At 39.1% G+C, this 17,179-nt stretch overlaps 1 protein-coding gene across 2 annotated transcripts in view; it reads left to right on the top strand.

Moving 5' to 3' along the window:
• STK38L (serine/threonine kinase 38 like) overlaps nt 1-17,179 on the top strand; it is a 72,594-nt gene that overhangs the window by 27,484 nt on the left and 27,931 nt on the right. The gene's annotated exons all lie outside the window — the stretch shown is intronic.

Below are 17,179 nucleotides of genomic sequence, written 5' to 3'. Positions count from 1 at the left end.
TAAAAATTAAACAAGGGTAGAGTTTGTCATATGATTTAATTTCTTTAAAAAGTTTTGACTGCATTTCCTTCCAGTATTCCCAACTATGTGTAGCATTATTTTTTGCTGCTTGGAAGGGGATTCAGTTCTCATCCTGTTTACTCAGCAATGACAAAAAGTTGTTCTTTTTTACCCTTTTTTCTTAAAAAAAAACCCAAACCTAGTGCTGTTAAAAATTTCTGACTCAGTTATTTTGGAGAGAACTATCTCTTTCCACAAATAGATGAGCCCACATACTAGGTCTTCTGAGTGAACTGGTAAATTTCCATAATGTCAAGGAGCTGGGTGGAGTTTTTGTAAATGCAAGTCCAGTGGCGTAGGGACTTTTCAGACCAAGTATAGGGGAAGTAGGATCAAGTTCTGGTATCAAATAGTCCCCCATACCACAAAGCATTTAGGGATTTCTCTTTGGGGTGATCTATCATCTGAAGTAGCTGCTGCAAGAACAGTGAGAGATGCTTACTTGCAGGATCTCTGACCTTTTATTAGGGTGCTGTAAGTGTGGATCAGTCTTGATTTTTAAACCAAGTTGAGATCATCACTGTTTTTCTTGACATGGGCTTCTCAATAGCTGTTATTAAATTTTGATTCCTGCCAGGGATTCAGTTAAGCTAGAGCTGAGCTACCCAGTTTATCTTCATTGAGCACTGCAGCCCACACTGATCTCTCCCTGTTCTGAAGCCCTGCTTGTGTCAGAAAGGCCCACCCAGGCTTATTTGTTATGTGTACTAATTATTTTTGTGGGTTAGTCTTGCTTTTTTCCACAATATTATAGCATTGTAGAGAGCTCATGTCATCTCTCTTATTATTTGGGTCTCTTCCCACTAGCATACTGTCCAGTGTATGACAGGTACTACTGATGCCAGCCCTGCCTAGAATCAGTGGGACTGTTAGCTTAGCTGGTGTCTCCCTTTTGTTTCTCTATTTTTGGTCAGACTGTAGCCCTGGCTGTCTTGTAGGCACCACCTGATAGGTTTACTAAATAGCAGATTTATTTTCTAAAGTCAGTAACAGACACTGGAGTGGTACTTGAACAATAATAAAAAAATAAATGAAATTCAAAAACTAACAGACACTGTACATTTGGATGCAGCTTTTTAAAAGGGACTTTAAAAAACCTTAACCTTGAATTTGAATACTTGTTCCTTAGATGGTAGAAATACCTTGGCAGAGGAACTGAAATCAAAATGGTAATTTTAAGCCTGAGTCTGAGGCTGTGTTAGTTTAAATCATGCTTTTTACTCTTTTCAAAAAGATGATACCCAATTAAAATCCCAACATTATTTTTAATTGTACTTTACAAGCAGATTATAAAATTCATATAAAAGAGAGTGTAAGAATTTGTGGGGGGGACAAAGGAAAGGGGGGGAAACTTGCTCAACCAGGTCCCAAAATCTACTTTACAGCTCTGAAGATAAACTAGTTTGGTTTAAGGTAAGAACAGATAGGTGGTAGATGAATGGGTGGATGGATTCAAGATAAATCTACAGCATTTCATGATGACCACTTTCTGTAATTAAAATCCTAACGCTTTCAAAAAGCCTTTAGTCATAATATTTTGGTTTCCAGAATGGAGTAAAATGTCATTCTTGAGCCTTCTGAGAAAAGCAGGTAGGAATCACTTATTTGATCCATAGATCGATCCATCATCATGAGATAGGAAGCAGTTATTCAGTGTCAGACAGGGACATCGGTGCTGTAACTTACAGATCCCACATAGTCCAGACCTTGGGCCTGGCGTGTCAGTGCCCTGAGAGCCAATTTCTTGGCAGGGTCAGCACCCTGTCCTGGAGCTGCCGCGGGTCCGTGGAATCTCCAGCCAGATTGAAGGCTGAGGGTTCTAGCCCAAGCTTTTCCACCAGGTAGCCAAGTGACTATAAAATGAGGGAGACGGACCAGGTAATATAGTTGCTGTTTTCAAGTTCTTATAATTCTAATAGGCTTACCTGTTTGTGAACCAAATTTGCAATCTTAGAGACTTATAAGGGGTTCTAGAAATCCACTATGAGAACAGAATTGAATTTGTAAGCTGATTTATGGGAGGGTTTGCCAGTATACTCACTTGAATTACAGAATATCCTTGATATCCACAAACTATACAATTTACTTTATGTTCCATTTTAGGTGTTTTTTTCTCTTCTATACTTTTTTACAAATAAACCAGAATTATGTTCTAGAGGTAAGTCAGTAAAGTGGTGTGGCCCTGTTTGGTGTTTAGATAGTAAGTTGTTCGGGTATTGATTACAAAGATCACTAACTTTAAAGTTTTTTATGTTCTGGTGTTTTAATGAGGTGGATACCCTCTGGATTTTCTCACCATTGCAGAAGCCAAGTGGTTTGTGTGTTTAACACAGTATCTGAGTCTGATGGGTCATGTGGTGTGTCTGCTTTTAGCTGGGAACAGATTTTGTTGGTCACTTGTGATGGTCAAAAAGTCTCTTGGGAGAGTTGACTCAAAATAACTAAAACTAACTCATAGCTCCTTATATCTTAAAATTGTAAACTTGATGATGCCACGTTTTATTTTTAGTCTAATCCAATTTTTGCCTTTAGAAGGACTGCTTCTTCTGGCCCTTAAGATGAAATTAGTCTGATCTCTTTCACAAGTGGTTTTCATTTGAAAAGAAACCATAAAATAACACAGTAATTTTCAAGTTGAAATTAAGAGATATCAAAGAAAATGGTACAGCCCTGGCCATGTGGTTCAGTTGGTTGGAGCATCATCCCATACACCCAAAGGTTGTGGATTCGATTCATGGCCAGGGCACATACCTAGGTTGCAGGTTGGATCCCTGGTAGGGACTCCTATGGGGGGTGACCAATAGATGTTTCTCTCTCATGTCAACGTTTGTTTCCCTCTGTCTCTCTCCTCTCTTTCTAAAATCAATAAATGTATCCTTGAGTGAGGATTAAAAAAAGAAGTTGGTACAACAGAGGAGTCCACGTTGATCTCTCCTGAAGCTCTCAGTGATGAAGAAGCTTTGAATATTTCAAGTGAATGGGAAAATTAAAATATGAGTTTATATTTTCAATTTAAGTCATATCTTCGAAATTTATATTTTAAATCCTTACTTAAAATAGTGTATTTTCATGCTTTATTTTGTGTGTGAATGTCAATTTGTTTCTCTTCCTCTCTGTCTCTCTCATTTCTTTTAGAAGCTTACTTTGAACACAGTGAAAGGCAAGAATTCAAAGATGACCACATTTTTTATAGTTGGGCTGCTTAGTGATTCATGTGTTCAGGCTGCTTCCCAAAGCTTGCCCCTCCCCTTTCCTTTACCAGCAAGTCACACCACCTCTCACCACTCCTCATTTTCCTGCCTTATCCGCTTATTGGTTGTTCTCTGGTCACACCAGACCTTCACTTTTTAGCACAAAATAGTTGTTTTTGGTTGTCCTGGTGTTTTGAATCAGGCGTTATTTCCTTTAAAACAGACTAAGTAGGAGTAAAGGAAAGTGGGGATCATCTTTAAAGCTAGAGTGTTTATTTTGTCCCTTTTTATGATTTTGGAGGAGTAGTTTTCTTACTTTAAGACTTGAAGTTAACTTAGCTAATAATATTTGTGCTGCCTGCTTTTTGATTTTGATTAAGGGCCTTTCTAGTCACCAGTAGAAAGGCTATTTGACAAGGAATTGACAGTTTCAGGCCTTGGAAATAGGTACAAGTAAGAGCCACCAAAAAAACTCTCCCTAAAAAGAGGTGTAGGAGATGACTGAAAACATTTTCAGAATTCCCATTAGTCTCGTGGTTTGTCTTTACTTTTATTCCATGACTTCAAACTCTTTTTGCTGTTCTTTATAATCCTCCACTAAACCAGAACTAAGAATTTGGTTCATAGGGAAAAAAAATCCAAGTCCAGTGATACCTAGGAAAAAAACCACCTCTTGGGGCTGAAAAGAGAATTTCTTTTACTGCTCCTATGTCTACTTATTTGAAATTGCTCTTAAATACATTTTTCTTACTATAAAAATGATTCTTTCCCTTATGGAAAAATGGAAAATTTAAAAATGATAAAGGACAAAATTTAAATCATCTATAATTTACCCCCTTTTTTCTTCACATAATAGAGTTTATATTTTACATAAAGGTAGAGTTTTTTATCTTGTTTATTTAGCATTTCTCAGGCTATGTGTTTTTGGGAGGGAAATTTTCTTTACTGTTATTTCTATGGCATTCCATGCTATTATCATTCCAACAATCATTTTACCTATTAAACATTGGTTTGCTATTTTTAAACAGTGCTTTGAATTAATTTTAAAAAACTATAAATCTTGGCTGCGATCTTGATTAATTTTTCAAGATAGATTCCTAAAGGTGGAATTATCGTGTCAGAAGACATAAAAAATTTTAAGGTTTTTGAAACAAATTGCCATAGTTCCTGCTAGAAAGTATTACATCTCTATCAGTTAACATAAGCACAGGGAGTGATATTATCAAGGTGATGACATAGGTCATTCCCAACTTTAGTCCCCATGACAGATCAACTAGCAACTATCTGTGTCAAGACTCCATTGCAAAAATCCCAAAACCCAGGGCCGAGGCTGACGTACCTTCCACCCCAGCCCTCCTGTAGCCCTCCTCGGATACTATTAAGCAGCCCTTTTAGGTATAGTCTCTGAACCCACATAACCAGGTAACCTGGCAGTGATCCTGAGCAGCCTTGGAGTCTAGTCTATGGTACTGCTCAGCTGTGGAGCCAACCCTACAGCCCTCAGAGCCTAGCCTAGGGCCCTTCCCAATTGTTGAACACAGCTTGTGGCCTCATCCAGGCAGGGAGCCAGCCAGTGACCCCACCCATTTGCAGAATATAGCCTGTAACCTCACCTGATGTGGGAGCTTGAACAGCAACCCTGCCCAACCACGGAGCACAGTCTCTAGCCTACTAAAATTCTGGATATAGGTGGAGGCCCTTCCCAAGCCGAGAACCTAGGAGTCTAATAGTGGAGCATAGCCAACAGCCTGTCACAAGCCCATCCTGAGGCCCTGCCCAACTTCAGGACACAGCCTGTGGCCCTGTTTGATTGCATAGCATAGGGAGAGGCCCCATCTGACCTCAAAGCCCTGTATATGACCCTGCCTCAATACAGAGTCCAGCTAGCAACAAGATTTGGTCAGGAAGCACAGCCTGGGATCCCACCCAACCAGGAGTGATTACAGAGATCAGGCTATAGCTGTGTCCAATCATGAAGTCCAGCCAGTGGCACCATCCTGATTGGGAACACTTCCAATAGTCCCACCCAATTAGGGAGTCTTCCCAGTGGCTTTGTTTGAATGTGGAGCTCAGCCAGCGGGCTCACCCAACCACAGAGCCTAGCCAGCAGCAACTCCCCCAACTTTAGAGCATGGGCAGTGGCCTCACCCAATTAGAGACCCCAATAGAAAGCCCTGCTTGCCCACAGGCACTACCAGTACCCCAAACTGAACTGACTAGCAAAGGTCTTTCTCCGCCAAAGTGAACTTGTAAGTAGGAGTAGGAGACCACTTACCTAAATGTGTAGATTCCAGCACAGGAAATCAAAAAAACACAAAGAATCAGGTAAACATGACATCAATAAAAGAAAGTAATAAAACTCCATTAACTAACCCTAAATAAATAGAGATCTATAAACTATCTGACAGAGAATTTAAAATAATCCTCTTAAAGAAGTTCAGTGAATTTCAAGAACACAGACAACTAAATGAAATAAGAAAGGCAGTGTGTAAACAAAATGAAAAGTTTAACAATGAAATAGAAACTATTTAAAAATCACACAGAAACCTTGACATGAAGAATATGACTAAACTGTAGAATTCAATTGAGAGCTTCAACAACGGACTTGACCACACCTAAAAAAGAATCAGCGAACTAGAAGAAAGGTCATTTGAAATTATCCAGTCAGAGGAGCAAAAAGAGAAAAGAATGAAAAAAAGTGAAGAAAACCTACAGACTTGTGGGACGTGATCAAGAGAGATGAGTATGCATTATGGTAATCCCAGAAGGAGGAGAGAAAGAGGAAGGGGCCGGAAGTCTATTTAAAAGCAATAATGGCTGCAAACTCCCCAAACTTGGGGATAGAAATGGACATCCAGATTAAAGAGGCCCAACAGACCTCAAATAGGTTGAACCTAAAAAGATCAACACTTATATGTAGAATCTTAAAAGAAAGTCAGAAACAGAGCAGATTCGTGGTTGCCATGGGTAGATGGGTTGGTGGGAAGGGGTAAAGATGGTCAGAATGTGCAACCTTTCAGTTATAAGTCTTGGGGTGTAATGTACTGTGTATTTGAAATTTGCTGAGATAGATCTTGAAAGTTATTACCAAACACAAAAAATTGTAACTATATGAGGTGATGAATGTGCTAACTAACCTTACTGTGACAACATTTTACAACATGTACACATGTCAAATCATTACATTGTATACCTTAAAGTCACACTATTTTATATATCAATTATATCTCAATAAAGCTAGAAGGAAAAAGAAAACCGTGTGCAAGTACAGATGGTACATGAGAAAGGAATCTTTTGGCCAACTGGACCCTAAGGGTTTTCCCCTAACTAGTGACTATTTTTATGTAGGGAACATGATGCATTGCTTTAAAGTTTCTGTGTCTTTGATTTACTGGTAAAATTGAACATTTTTCATACGTTCATTAGCTACTTTTATTTATATATTGTCTCAGTATTATTTACCTTTTTATTATTAGGATCTTTGTTGTCCCCTTGTAATTTTAATATTAGAATATCTGTATTGTGAGCTTTATATTTTTTGAGCTTAATATATTTTTAAGAAATATAACTTATTATTTTTTATACTTATAATATACAATGTTTTTTTGTAGTTGCCCCCAAATTACAGCCTTTTAATCTTGCTTGATATACACATGTGTATGTTCCAAATTTTTATATAATGATACCTAGCACTATTTTCATTTCCTTTTAGGACCGTCAGTTCCCTTTCAAAGATTAGATATTTATGTTTTCTTGTAATTTTTTGATGTTTAATATTTTTTACATTTATTGCTGTACTCCTTCCTTTCTTTCCCTTTTTATTCTTTAGTTTTTATGTTCACCCTTTTGAACCATTTGAAATTTAGCCTTTGGACTGAAATGGATATCTGACTTCCTTTGTTTTTCAAATATATAACCAGTTTTTGCAACACTATTAATTAATACTTTCCATAATCTGTGATTAGATTACCTGATAAAAAGGCAGACTTTTTTTATCAGCATTATTCTTAGGTATTTTATGAATGTTGTCCTCCATCTCTTCCTCCCTGCTATTTTTGTGAACAGGTTTATTTTCTCATTTTTAATTGCATACCTTTAAAATTAGCATTGTAAAGGATACATTTAAAACTTTTAAGTTGAACTCTTTATTTAGAGAATAATCTTGTTGCCCTGACTGGGTGGCTCGGTTGGAGCATCGTCCCTTACACCAAAAGGTTGTGAGTGAAATTGCTGGTCAGGGCACATCCTGAAGTTATGGATTTGATCCCTACTCAGGGCACGTACAGGAGAGGCAACTGATGCATGTTTCTCTCTTTCTCTCTCCCCCTTCCTCGCTCCCCCTTCCTCTCTTTCTAAAATTAAGAAACACATCCTCAGGTGAGGAATGAAAACATTTACGTTCACTGACCTACATTCTTCCTGACAGCAGTGGCAGATACAAAGGAAAACATGGTGTCGGGCTGTGGGGAGCAGAGGGAAGCACGGCTCAGTTGAACGAGGTACAGGGAAGGGCAGGTCCTTTTCCGTGCCTTAGGTGTCTCTGTTAATGTCCTAGGTCCAGACCCCCGGTTCAGAGTCATAGGTTGAATCTGGTAGACCAGAGTTCTCTAGGTGGTCGTTCTCTCTCCCTCTGTTTCTCTCATGCTCTGTTCTTTCCAAGAATTTCCCTAGGCTACTAAATTCATGTCCATAAACTCCATAAATTTCCTAATACATGGATTCTCTATATGAATAAAAGAAAGATATATCAATGTATGTATATTTAGCCTATTAATTTTTGTTTTCCATATTATTTTTGTTTTATTGTGCCTCTGAATAGTTTCTCATTTACAGGTGGCTTTGAAATCCTTACTTTGGTCTCTCCTCGCCCCCATTCTCCCTTCCCTCCTTGTGTCCTCCACTTCCTCCCTTGCAAATTGTGATATTTTTCTCTCTTTAAGCTTAAGGTGTTTTCTTTTTTTTTTTTTAAGATTTTATTTATTGAGTTTTAGAGAGGAAAGGGAGTGGGGGGAGACAGAGAGAGGGAGGGAGGGTGGGAGGGGGAGAGAGAGAGAGAGAGAGAGAGAGAGAGAGAGAGAGAGAGAGAGAGAGAGAGAGAGAGAGAAAGAGAGAGAAAGAGAGAGAGAAACATCAATGTGCGGTTGCTGGGGTCCGTGGCCTGCAACCCAGGCATGTGCCCTGACTGGGAATTGAACCTGTGATGCTTTGGTTTGCAGCCCATGCTCAATCCACTAGCTACGCCAGCCAGGGCTTTCAAGGTGTTTTCTTATGTGTGCCTGTATATCCACCAATTATTAGAAATAGATTTAACTCTTTTGGGGATCTTCGATCATTCAAAATTTGGTATTGTTTTTCCATTGTAGTGCTTAATTATAAACATCTGAAGTTGTTTGGCATTAGAGCTGAGGTAGTTAATTCCTTTGAAGTTAACTATAACTTAGTAGATTCAGTCAACTATCTTTTGCAGAGAAAATCTAATGCATTACTAGACAGAGATATAGCAACAGAGAAATTAAGTTATGTAAATATTATAAGAAGACATGGCTTCTTTCTGAATATTTTTGAGAAAAATGAGATTCTACCTTACTCGATCATTAAGATTTATCAACTGGTTGGTTTTTAGGTAAAATTGCTACTTTGTTTGGCAAACTTATTTCCTAGTTTGTTTATATTTGGTTATCATAAACACTTTTTCTTCCCTTCGCAAGTTAAAAAGTTCAGAGGAATTTTTAGTAATTATTTGGATCAACATACTCAGGTAGTCTGCCATTAATAGCATTGCTATGGCCAGTTAAGTATTTGAGAAATCAACTATTGAGGATATTTTTGTCAGCAGGAAAAAAAAAAGAATATCTCTTTCTAAAAACAATACTGTAAATAAAAATGATTTAACTTCAGCACCATTGTGCTAGCTCTGCCAGACTATGACTCTTAAAAAAAAGGGAAAAAAGAAAAGAAAAAGCAAGTATCTGTGAATTCACTCCTCTGGACTAGTGAATAGGCCACACAGCAAATATAGAGAGTCACATTAAATAAAAAACAAAACAGTAGCTCTTGACCCTAAATGTAGGAATCAGATTATAAACGAATGGTCTGTTGCCTCATAAGAATTACTGCAGTTTGTGAGAGAAGTGGTTAGTTCTTCCCTGGAACACTTTTTTTCTTCCCTAGTTATAACCCCAAATCACTACGAACTTCTAGTACACTTATATGAAGACTTCTTTTTTCACTTTGTCTTTTTAAGAAACCAGTATGTACTTTCTGATACATTTCTCTCTGCTTTACATTAAAAACAACCTAATTTGTCAAATCAAGTAGGTTTTAAGACTAGGAAAAATAGTGAATATGCACTAGAAACTAAACTTGCAAACTAACTTAGGATAGCAGCCCAAGGTGGGAGAAGTGATCGGGAAGACTAGGCAGGGAAAGGAAGAAAACTATTCACTTTTGCACATTTAATATGAGTCAAGAGATGTTTTAAAATACTTTCTTATTTAATTTATTGATTTATTGAACACTTACCTGACATTTCTCTGTGCTAGGCACTGTTTTAAGTCCTTTACAAGTATTAACTTTCTTAATTCTTAAAAGTCTTATATTAACATAATCATCACGTACACAAGTTGGACATTGTTACCTTTATTTTCATCCACCCAACACTGAAGCACAAAAGTTTAAGTAATTTGCTTCAAGTCACACAGCTAGTGACTGTCTGGGTCAAAATTCAGATCCAGGCACTCTGGCCTTCAGCACTGTGCTCTGCCACCACCACTGAAGCAGCCCACCAGCCCTCTAAGGTTGGCGTGTATTCTCTCCATTGTAGTGATGTGGATCCCAACTCTGGTTAGATAGCTCAGACAGGATCAGCCTTGAAGTAATTTTCTTTCCCCACCAAGTTTGCTCTTCCAATACTGCCTATCCTTACCAATAAAGGAGAGGACCACTTACCCAGTCATCCAAATCTGAAATCCAGGGATAATTACAGATTTCAAACATTCCAGCTGAGTAGCTGTGCCCTTCTTTTAATCTCTTCTGCCAGTGTTTTGAAAAGGATTGTAATCTTAAATGCTTACAGGAAGCAGGTAATAAAGCTTACAGGTAATAAAATGACTGAAGGAAGCTGGGCACAAGGGAGTAAACAGTTGTTGGACTCCCGTGGGATGTGGTGTGGTTGTCTATGGAAATCAGGCTCTTCCACATGATTGTGAGGAAAGCATTCCAAGGACCCACGCACGAGAGATTGTGGTGTGGCGAGATGGCTTATTGGGTGGAAATGGAAGCTGCCCCCTGGGTTTCCAGTGTCCCATCTCTGTCTCTCCTGCCATGGAAACGTTCAGCCTTGTCTTCAGCAAGGCCAAAACAAAAGCCATAGCTTCTGTTTTGAAAGGGGTCCATAGCTTCTCCTTCATGTTAAAACTCAGTCCTTTTGGAGCCTGAACCATCTGCTGCAGGCCCTGGTGACTGCCAATCCCACATGGTTGCGTGCTCGCAGAAGAGAGCACACAAATGCATGTGAAGAGCGCATTACTGAGTGGCAGTCGTCAGGGTGAGGAGGAGAAAACTTCTTTGTTATCCTGGGATTATTAGCTTGGATTTGGGATGGACCAGGTGGTTTTCAACAGAACCAATCAACTTCCCAGGCTCTCGAGGGTTTTTTGATGGGTCTACTCCTTAGCTAGACTTGACAGGCCTTTATGATCTAATACCTCCTGCTCTGTCTCCCAACAATCTGATACTGGAGGGTAGAAGGGAGGAGTGTTGATCCTTTTGGCAGAAACAAGCTATAATTCCCCTGGGGTGTGAAGCTGTAACTTCCTGGTGAAGCAAGTAGGCTCATGCCACCCAGTTTACTAAGCTCAATGTCTTAATTGCCTTTTTATTAATAACTAGTTAACTAGCTACAGTAACAGTATTGCTAGGAGGCTGCTGCTTCTCTGTTCCAGCAGTCTATTTCTAGGCAGGAATGTGGGCTTATGACAGATCTGAATATTTAGGAACCTAAAATACGGATTTTTATGTGAAATCTTCCAATTTTTAAATCATAGTACAATGCAACATAAATGTGGCTGTAGGCCACCAGTTTATAACCCCTGATTATTTATTATCAAGTCCTGCTAACCTTATTTATATTCCTCTGATCTAATCTACTCCCAGCCTTTTTACCACCCACCCCATACTAGCATAATCTGCCCAAAGTGGCATTCTGATAGGACTTCAAGGGGGTTATAAGGATTAAAAGCATGAACACACGTAACATTCTTAGAAGACATTTTGGTACTTAAGTAAGCACTTAATAAATGTTCTTTATTGGGAGTTAGTTCTTCACTTAATGAAAAGCCTTGACTGACTCACACTTAACACTCAGGATAATTTTTTAACATGGCAAAAAAAAAGGTATTTTATGATAGAAAGGTATTTTATTCCTATGTCATTCCACCTTCATCTTCTGCTACCTCACTAAATGCACTCCAGCCATTCCCCACACCCGAGTCAGTCTGCATCATTCTCTTACACCCCGTCCTGCTCCGCCCTGTCTCCCCTACTAGCCTGAGATTCAGTTCAAGCTTCTCTTCCTCTATTAAACCTTTCACTACATTTCCCCTTGAAGAGCTAATTTCTCCCTTCTTTGTGTTCCCCTAAAGTTGTGAACCTTCGTAAGGGCAGGGACTGTATTTTATCAGTCTGCATAGACTCATAAACCCAGTACTTTGGGCAGTGTTAGTAAGTAGTGTACATCTGCAGTAAATGTTGGTTGGAAATAATACAACTAGTAAAAATTTAGGGCTGGGGATTGAACCTTTACCTGACTGTGAACTTCTTCCTCTTTGGATTTCACCTCAGAGAGGAAAGAAGCCTTGGCTATACTGCCTTTACGATCCAGCATGGGATATGTATAGTATCTGACCTAGAGACCTGTTGTAATAGCCCAGGGCATAATGGTTGCACCTAATGATGAATTTAGGAAAATTTTTATAGTGTGAGGTAATTCAGTAGCCTTGAAGATACTCTTTCCTCTGAAATGTAGTATGTGAAACCACTCATTAAATAGTGTGTTTTACCTGTCAGGTAAAGCAGTTCTGTTTTCCTACTTTAAAAGTTTGATAGTAAATGGTTGGAGACACCACATCTATTTATAGGTGTCCTGAGTGCCAAATTTGTTATCTCTTTTCCCCAGGCTCGATAAGCAAAAGAATGTTGGACTTAACTATTGGTAGTGTCCCCATTAACGAATAGGGGAATCTGGAGAAAACACGTGAAAAGGAAATTCAAGGGCACCTAGTGTTGTTTTTATCAGTCCAGGAATTCTAGACTTGCAAATTTATCCTGTTCTTTTTCTGCCTGAAGAAAGGGCTTTAGTAAAAGACAAAGAACAGTGCTAAATCCATTAGAGGAATAAATTTGCAATATAATAAGTGCCAGTCATCTAGATCATTCTTTGAAATAATTTGGTCACTGCTGATCTTAGTTTTAATTTGAATTTTTAAAACCTATTTGTGTCTGGTTAGAAGGAAATATATTGTTTTAATTTTAAAGCTAATCCCTAAGAGAGAGTATTTAGTCAAGACTAAGGGTAGAATTTTTGGCTTTTTCTGCAATTTGTCACTCAAGTATGATTTGTTTCTGAAGGTAACACTAAATGATTCTGTAACCCACAGGAAATTACTGTATGTGAAACATATTATTGAAAGTCCACTGAGTTTAAGTTCATTACTCACCATCATTTATTTATAGAATGCCTACTGTGTGCTTGGTACTTTGTGTCTTGTATGTCGGATGCTATAATACTCTCATTACAAAGATGAGTAGACATAGGATTTGCTCTGATTAGGTTTGTGAACAAGGTATCACACTTGCACATATATGTAATTTGAATGGAAAGAATATAGTACTAACGACTAAATCATAAAGTGTCTGGAAGTTGTTTTTCTTTACTTGCTATCCACTTCTGGATTACATCCTCTTTGGGGAGAGAAACCTGATCTTCTGTCTACTCCTCTTTTATAAAGACCTCAAGTTCACAAATCCTGATCTAAAACATCTTCATATTTATTTCTGAATTGTTACTGCAAATAATTCCTAGTTGTTTGGAATTGTTTTTTGAATTAACATTTTGTTTCATAAAAATTTCCCCCAAAGTTTTGCTCTGTAATATTTCTGCCCTCCTCTAGCTCCCCAATGCTATTTCATTCAGGGAAAGCCCAGCCTGCAGCAGAGCTTAGAAGTGGTCATCTCCAGCCACTTTAAAGTGGGCGGAATTGCCCTGGGCTAGGTAGCAGTTAGTCTTTTTCCCCTTCCCTCCCTCCCTCCCTCCCTTCCTTTCTTCCTTCCTTCTTTCCTTCCAGTTTACCTTATCCTGATGCCATTAAACATTTAAATTGAATAACAGTTCTCTTTGTCCTGATGCCAGGCTTGCCAAGCAATCTGCCCTCATGGCTTTACATCTAGCTTGCCTGCAAGGACAGAAGGCATGTGCAAGAAGATGCAAGGATCTGTTTCTTGTTACTCAATTTCTTGTTGTGTAAATCAGTAAGCTGCCATTTGTCTTGCGTATCTGTCTCTTGTGAACTCTCTGAGAACAAAGCAGCTTCCAGAATTTGACTGCCCCAAGATGCTGACAGCTGCAGGCCAGACCTCGCCCCCTGGCCTACCCAGCAGGGCAGCCTGCTGTGAGGGGCCCCTGGGCAGCCTGCTGTGAGGGGCCCCTGGGCAGCCAGTCAGCTGCCTTCCACAGCCACACACTGAATTCATGGTACATCTTTCTTTTTGACTTCTGAAATATTTACTTATGCACTATTTCTTTGTGCTTTTGTCCTAGTCATTATAAAGTGTTTGGGTGGTTCCCACCCCCCCCCCCAAACTTTTGGAAAGGAAAATACAGACCTCAGACAACTAGAGTTGGGTCTTGACCTGTTTTCCCCCTAAGAACTGGCAAGCCAGTTTGAATATTCCCTGTCAGCTACAGATCCGGACATTTGAGAAAGGGCTCTAAAATCCCTAGGTGTTACTCTTTGTCAGAGCTTTTATGCCCCCCCCCCCAATTGTTTGTTTAAAAGTACAGTCACTTTTAAACTAGAGTTTGAAGAGAATTGTCTGTGAACTCAGATTTTATATGCTAAAGAAGGCTCCCTGTAATACTACTGCAAATTATATACCTTACCACCTTTTTGAGGACTTAGGATATATATTAACATATTAAAGATGCTGGGAAGTCTTGCAATAAGAAACTTGTTTAATTTTATATATTTTGAATTTCCTCATATTATTTGAATTCCTCAACTTCCAGTCCATCCTCCCCAGCTTCCCTCCCTGCGCCCCAACCCCCATGTCCCAGTTAACAAACATGATTTGGATGCCTGCCAAACACCACCACTGTTCTCTTTTCCTTCTTTGATTTTTCTGCATCTGATCCTCAAACACAGACCATGAACCCAGTGATTCTGAGATTTCCAAAAATGGTTTGATAGCATTGCCTTAGATAGCATTCCAAGAAGAATAGCTTAATGCTTAAAAATCCTTTGGCTGTGATAATTCTTGAGTTTCATTTATTTTTATTATTTATGGCTTTTTAAAATAATATTATTATTACAGCATTTAGCATGTTAAAAAAATAAACTATGTGTCTAAAAGAATGCCTTACATTTGTATAAGCCATTGTAGCTTTGCTGTGTATTATCTCAGATGCCCTGAGACTACACCTGTGAACAAGGCAGAGCAGATACAGTGCCTTTCTCAGGGAAAGTGATGTGTTCAGACTGTTCTGGTGATTTGAATAAGACCTTACGAGTACTAAGCAGCAGGGTCTGGGTTAGATCTCTAAATTTCTGACTCTTAGGTTCAGTAATTTCTTTTTCCACAGTTGCTTATTATTGTTAGCTGATTCTTTCAACTCTTCCCTACTCCACATTTGATAGGTTGAGTCATTCATTCATTAATGCTTACTACATGCCAGATACAGTGCTACTGTGATAGTCAAGAATGAATCAGGAGAAGTTCTTGCCCAGCGGTGTTGTGGTTTACTGGGGTAGAGAAATGGAGTGACAAGCACCAGCACCTGGAATCTGTTGGTACAAATGCTAGAGAACACACTTGAAAGCATGCCAAATGTGATGTCTGTCCTGGTAGGGAATGTTAGAGAAGTCTTCACAGTGAGACTGTGCCTCAAAGCATCAGCAGGATTCCTGCAAAGGGAGTTGAGGGCATAACTGATTTAGGGATCAGTCTTGTGAGGGCTTGGAGGCATGAAAGAGCCAAGTATGTTGTTGGGAGAAGAGTGAGTGGTGAGGAGGGGCATCAGATAAGGCTGGAATGGCAAGCTGGGGATGGCACTTGGAGTCCTGACTCCACCGCTCACTAGCTGTGTGACCTTTCTAAGGTTGGGCTCCTTACTCTACAGGGCCCTTGTGAGGAGGAAGTGCAGTCTTGCATAAGAAGTGCCACTGTCTTAAATCCTGAGGAGAAAAAAGGGAAATTCAGTGCATAAAGTATCATAAAATTCCTGATATATACTATCATTTAGTGTATGTGAGTTGTCTTTATCATACTAAGCTAATCTGATTTGCTGTAGGCAAGGGAGGAGGTGTCAGTGATTTTAAACAGGTAATATGATCAGCTTCTTGTTATAAAAAAACAGAGTAGTCAGCAGAGGAACAAGCTTATGATGCTGAAGCAAGTAGTGTTTTAGACATAAGGATTTGAGGCTCCTCCAGTACATTGAGGTATAAACTCAGTAACATGTCAGGAGAACATGACAGTTTCCATTCGGGAAATGTTTACTTTCAATCTGTGCTTGACATTGAAGCACAGGAAAGCCCTTTTGGTTCGTTCCATTATTCCTGAATTGTAGTCCAGTTCAGGTCCATATACAGGGGTCTGTATCTTTGTCTAATTAAGGAGAGGCAGGTGTTGGGGAGTAGGTGGCAGGTTTGGGGGAGTACTTTTCAGCTAAGAATGCAATGTTGGGTGGTCACTCTTGGCAATCTGGATCTTCTCTAAGTTGGTCTGTTGTGATCCCATCCAGATAAGCAAAGATCTCTCTAACATAGGGAAGCATTCTAGGTTTGTTTTGGTCCAGATGTAGACTGTGGTAGGCAAATTTCTTATGGTCACTGCCCACCAGAGTAGCCACCAGAGTTTAATCTGTCCTCCTGTGAAGTAGCCTTTTTGTTACATTCCTTATCTTGTCTAATTGTCCAGGTTATCTTCTTCAAACCAGTACTTTGTGTGGCTGTCCCAGTGGTTTTTCAAAGGTGGCTCTGAATAGCTTTAAGTAGATATACACAAAACTTCCCTATTGTCACCTGGCTTGATTCACACTTATGTTTCCTGCCTGGTTTCTACAGGCATTTGAGTGTCATTTGAAAATGAAATGGACCTCATAGTTTGGAAAAGTACACTGGACCTTGTTATAGTGCTATTGGAAATGACAGAATTCGGAATGAAATGGGGCAACCATGGACCCCAGCCAAAGGGGCTTTTCTCTAAAAGTATTTTCCTGTAAAACATATACCCACAAGAATTGGTTCAGACTGATATTTGTGTGCTTATTGATGGAACACTTCATCTTTCATAAAATTCATAGAGCAGAAGCCATTTCTTACTATTTAACTAAACCGTGTTAACTCTTAGAAGACTTGCATTTATTGGTGACAGAAGATTAGCAAAATCTTGTGGATTTTATTTAGTAATCAATAAAACAGCAACGAAATAGATTGAACCTTTCTTGTTTTGAATGCTTGATGAATACAGCCTTTTCTATGTAAACACATTCGTGTTGAGTGTGGACTGACACTGGTGCTTCCTTACCATTCATTGTTCACCCCTCGTTCTGCCAGCACAAAAAATTAATATCTGTTGCTCTGGGAATAGTGCACCTTTCTTTCTTTACTAGTATTGTATTACCATATTATTTATAATGTGAAATAACGGAT

This window comes from Phyllostomus discolor, chromosome 2 (assembly GCF_004126475.2).
Source record: "Phyllostomus discolor isolate MPI-MPIP mPhyDis1 chromosome 2, mPhyDis1.pri.v3, whole genome shotgun sequence".
Lineage (NCBI taxonomy): Eukaryota > Metazoa > Chordata > Mammalia > Chiroptera > Phyllostomidae > Phyllostomus > Phyllostomus discolor.
Note: the sequence above shows the minus strand (reverse complement) of the source record. Positions and strands in the feature narration are given on the sequence as shown.